This window comes from Triticum dicoccoides, chromosome 5B (assembly GCF_002162155.2).
Source record: "Triticum dicoccoides isolate Atlit2015 ecotype Zavitan chromosome 5B, WEW_v2.0, whole genome shotgun sequence".
NCBI classification, from domain to species: domain Eukaryota; kingdom Viridiplantae; phylum Streptophyta; class Magnoliopsida; order Poales; family Poaceae; genus Triticum; species Triticum dicoccoides.
Window position 1 is genome coordinate 706,486,770 of NC_041389.1, and position 4,852 is coordinate 706,491,621.

The 4,852-nt window shown below is 53.7% G+C and overlaps 1 non-coding gene across 1 annotated transcript; it reads right to left on the reverse strand.

Moving 5' to 3' along the window:
- Positions 1-1,717: 1,717 nt before the first annotated feature.
- Positions 1,718-1,791, reverse strand: TRNAV-CAC. The gene has a single exon. It is a non-coding gene; the product is annotated as a tRNA-Val (tRNA).
- Positions 1,792-4,852: the final 3,061 nt, after the last annotated feature.

Genomic DNA, 4,852 nt, shown 5'->3' on the forward strand with positions numbered 1-4,852 from the left:
GGATACTCCTATGCCGGTGAGCCTCGACATCAACATTTGGCCCACCATCACCCTCGCCATCCTCTGGAAGATGTGGGACTCCAGGAACGCTCGTGTCTTCCGCAATGAGCTTCACTCAGCCACCGATACTCTCCGTAACATCATCTCGTTTTTTACGCTATGGGCCTTCAGATTTAAGCACCCTGTTACAAGGGAGGCGGCCGTGTCTTGGCGCCTATACCTCTCCTCTCGCTGTAACCATTGATGTAACTTGTCCTTTGGGTCTTTGAGTAATATATTCAGGTGGGGATCCTCTCCCCCCGGTGATTGTTCAAAAAAATATTTTTGGTGCGGAGAGGGGGGACAGTCATATCAGGTACTCATGTATGTACGTACCAGGTGTCCTTTTTGGACAAGCTCCATTATGCTATCATGTAACTTCTGAAGAATGTTGTTGACAGGAGAGTGGATGTTTTTTATGTGGAGAGGCAGAGTCTATCGGTCACCTCATTTTTCTTTGCCGACATCGATGCTTGTGCGGACCTCGGTGAGCATGAGCTTGGGTTGTCCAAGCTCACCGAGAAGCACAGACAAGTTCAGGTCGGGAAGCATGGACAAGTCAAATGCCCCGCGGTTTCAGAATTACAGTTTTCTAAAAAAATATTATGAGTGTTCAAGGTTTTCCAAATAGAAGTTTTCTATCAAAAAATGGAATAACTATGGACACAATTTAATAGCCCTGCATAGGTTAATGTGAACATCTCACTCACATAAAAAATTACAAGGAAGTGTCAAAATCTTTCGATGTTAATGTTCCCCATCTTGGCAAGGTCCCTTGTGGCGGCATCGACAAGCTTCCGGCGTTGTCTTCTCCCAGATCCATCGACTCGATGGGCATATGTTTCTTTAGGCGTGGTCTTCGCAACGGAGGTGATGACCGACTGGGTGAGATTTTGTCCCTTGATCCCGACTCCGCCATGGCAAGGTGACTCTTGTTCTTGCTATTGGGTGCTGCGATGTGATGTTGGAGGATGCCGCTAGTGGATTTCACCATGGCAAGGTGGCTCTTGTTCTGGCCATGGACTTCAGAGTTGTGTTGTCGTCGGCATGATGAAGTGATGGCCATCCTTCCTTTCCCTCCGGCGTGTTGGTCCCATTGGACCGAGGCTGAAGACTTTCGCCCGTGTTCAATCTGGCTGTAGATTCCAAGGTCATGCTGGCTTTGGGTGTGAGCGCGGCAGCCCGCGATGGTACACATAAAAAACAAAATGGTACGAGATTTACAGAAAATAAGGAAAATGAAATAAATGCCCAAGCCTCATTTTCAATGTTAGAAATGTGAAGCAAAATATGCTGGAAGTTGAAATAAATATATCTATACATTAAATATACAAACCAACACAAATCTGAAAATTGAAAATAAAACGGAAAAGCCTTAGCAATCTATTGAATGTTGAGCAAAATCTAATGGAAGTAAAAAAAAAGTTGACTATTGGAAATTATGCATACACATACACAACGGAATGATAGGAAATTTACGAAAAAAGGGAAAGGAAATGGATGCCCAAAAACAGGAGGAACAATGTCCAAGCCTAGGTTCGAATGTTAGAAACGTGAAGCAAAATATGCTGGAAGTTGGAAGAAATATATTCTATTTATATTTAAAATATACAAACCAACACAAAATTTGAAAAAAAAAGGCAGAAAAGGGAAGAAAAAAAGGCAAAATAAAAGTAGATGTCTGAGCCCAGGTTCGAACTGGGGACCTTTAGTGTGTGAGACTAACGTGATAACCAACTACACCACCAAGACGTTTCTGTCTTAAGCTTCGACAAAACACTATATCACCTTATCTTATGTGCTACTGTCCTTGTGCAGAGCTCCCTTTGGCGACGGAACATGCCGTGGCATATTGTGGTTCTCCTTGCACCTCTTGTCTGCCTGTTATAATCCAACGGTTGACGAAACAGCAGTAGTAAATTTCTTCACGCAGAGCATATATACGGTCCTGATGTGAAATCGCAGAGCAAGCGAACAGCCTAGAAAGCAAAGCGTGCAACCGGCGAGATTATTTCGAGAACACCAAGAGCGAAACTCCCCTGCCGATATAAGAACCCTCGCTCGTGCGATATAAGGGCATCTCCAGCCGTTCGCCCCCCAGGCGCCTAAATAGAGCGGCCTGGGGGCATTGTCGGCGCTAGTTCGGTCCCTGGGGGCGACCTAACTCCCAGTCACGCCCCCACGCGCCGGCCCCAGGATGCGGAAAATTTAAACTTGGTCGTTCCCGCTCTCAATAGACGCCGCAAATCCGGTGATCGGACGTAGTCTGGCGTTACAAAAAACAGAGCGCCGCCGCCGCAAGTTCGCGTGCGCAACGATTCACTCGCGCGGGGTTGGCTCCAGGCGTTGGCGGAGTCGGCGTGCGAGGGCTCGTCGGTGTCGGAGCTGCTTCGGTGCTGGGCTGCGTCGGCGCGGCTTCGGCACTGCTGGGCAGCGATGTAGAGGCGTCGTTCGGGCTTGGCGTTCGTGTGGTCGTGGGCGTCGGCGGCGGCGTCGGCGTTGCCGTCGGCAGCTCGTTCAGGATGAGGCCGCGCTGCACCAGGTACCACGCCTTGAGCTTCTCGTTGTTACTCTGGAGCATGTCCGCCCCGCCCATCAGAAAAGCCATGTCGGTGTTCCTCTTCTTCGCGGCGACGTTCATCCGGAGCAGGTCGAGCTTGATGGCGTTGTTCTTCATTAGCGACGACCACCGTGCCTCGGTCTTCTCTTCGCGTAGGACGGCCCGGGCCTGGGCGTCGGCAAGGCAATGCTCGATGGACTCCTGATGTCGTCCATGTCGGCTCCCGTGTCGTCGGCGTCGCCGAGGTGCGAGAAGGGTAGCGGTCCACGGTAGAGATGGGGCGTCGGTGTGGACGCGTAGGCGGCGGGCGGCGAGTAGTTGTATGGAGGGTACTGCACGCCGACGAAGGCGGGCGAGGGCGTGCGCGTAGCGGGGTGACCATGAGGGAAGGTCACGTTTGGGTTGAACCCACCGTGCGCGTCGCCGTCGGCGTAGCCGGGCGACGATGAACCCCATGGAGATCCAGCGCCTTGCTGTCCCCAGGGCGCGTACTGGGCATGGCTGACGACGGGTGGATTCATCCCCGCCTGGTCGACCGATGAGGAAGACGCCGCCGCGCGCGCCGCGTTGTCGCGGGCCTTCTTGGCTATGGCCCTGTTCCGCCTGTCGGCGGTGACTGCTTCGCGCCGCTGAACTTCCACCCTCCACTCGGCGTTCGACATGCCCGGTGGCTTCGATGGCGGCGCCCTCGGCTTCCTCTGCTTCGGCTGGGCCACGGCGCCAGTCGCGGTTGCCGCCGCGCGCGGCATGGCGTACTTCTTCGGCGGCATGGCGTACTTCTTCGCGGCGAGCGGGAGGGGGTTTGGTGGGAGAAAGGGAGAGAATGGCGGGAGGAAGGCGGGCGAGCGGGAGAGATGCGAGGGAAAAGCGTCAAGAAACGGCGGGAAAAGGCCCTCGGGTCCCCTCCAGGGCGGGCCCACGCGCCTTTTTCGCTTGTGCCGGCTCCCCAAGCGCCCCCCAGGGCGCCGGGTTCGGCCTGGGTCCGCCGGCACCAGTTTTTGCCCGAGCCGGCGAAAAACGGGCTTCTGGGGGCGCGACTAGGGCCTTTTTTTGGCGCCGGCGCGGCAAAATCGTCTGGAGAAGGCCTGTTGGGGGCGCGGCTAGAGATGCCCTAAGAACCCTCGCTCGTGCAGTGCAGTGGTGCCACAATCTGTTGGGCAAGTCAAACACCGTGCATCTTCTAACAAGAGGAGGTGGTTTTGTTTAAAGGACACCGCAAAAGTTGGAAGTTGAAATAATTATGTATTATGTACTCCCTCCGTCCGGAAATACTTATCGGATAAATGGACGTATCTAGATGTATTTTAGTGTTAGATACATTCATTTTTAGTCATTTCTATAACAAGTATTTCTGGACGGAGGAAGTATCCTATAGTGAAAGAATCGATTCATATCATGACGCCCCGTTCCTAAGCAACTTGCATTGTACGGCCTTCTCGCCCGTACAAACAAAACAAATCTGTGCGCATGCGACGCCCAAACGGCGGCACGTCGATGGAGATCATATGACACCCTACCTTGGCCATCCGCGTTCTTGGGAAAACACACATGACAACCATGGTGCACACCTCCCAAAAGACGTGAGAATCTCTATTTTTTCTTCTTTTTGAGTAAGCACGAGTGTAGATATTATGTAGGAGTAGTATCTACCTTTAAATGGACGAGTTTATTTTTTTTCTCCTTTTATGAGCTGTACATTGGATCATATTCCGTGGAATTGGAATCATAAAATCGAATCAAACCGAACCAAACCGAATGAAATGAAAGTTCCCCACGGATCGCGCGCGCGTGCATTCACTCCCGCAATAAACAAGAGGCCGCGTAATCCACGGCGGGGTCGTCAATCGCACGACGCCGAAGCGCGACGGCACGGCACGGGACGACATTTTCAAACCGGCTCGCTCGCTCGCTCGCTGCCCTTTTTCCCCTTGGGCGTCCACGGCTGGCCGGTTGGTTGGTGCACCTAGCGGGCGGGCGCACGCACGGGCCCCACCCCGAAATGACCCTCTTACCCCCGGCGCGCTTATCCGCTCGGCCCGCCCCCCGCCACTAGCCCCGCCGGCTCCGCCCGTGATTCCCCGCGCCATCCGAGGGCAAAAGGGTCATCTCCCGCGCGTCGCCCCCCGGCTCGCACTGCCGCGTCGCGATATCTTCCTCTCCCCCCTTTTTTTTCCTCCTCCCCTCGTTTCGTTCCCCCACCTCGCTCCCCAAGTTTATCGCCCCTCCTCCTTCCTTCCCTCCCAAGCCTCGCCC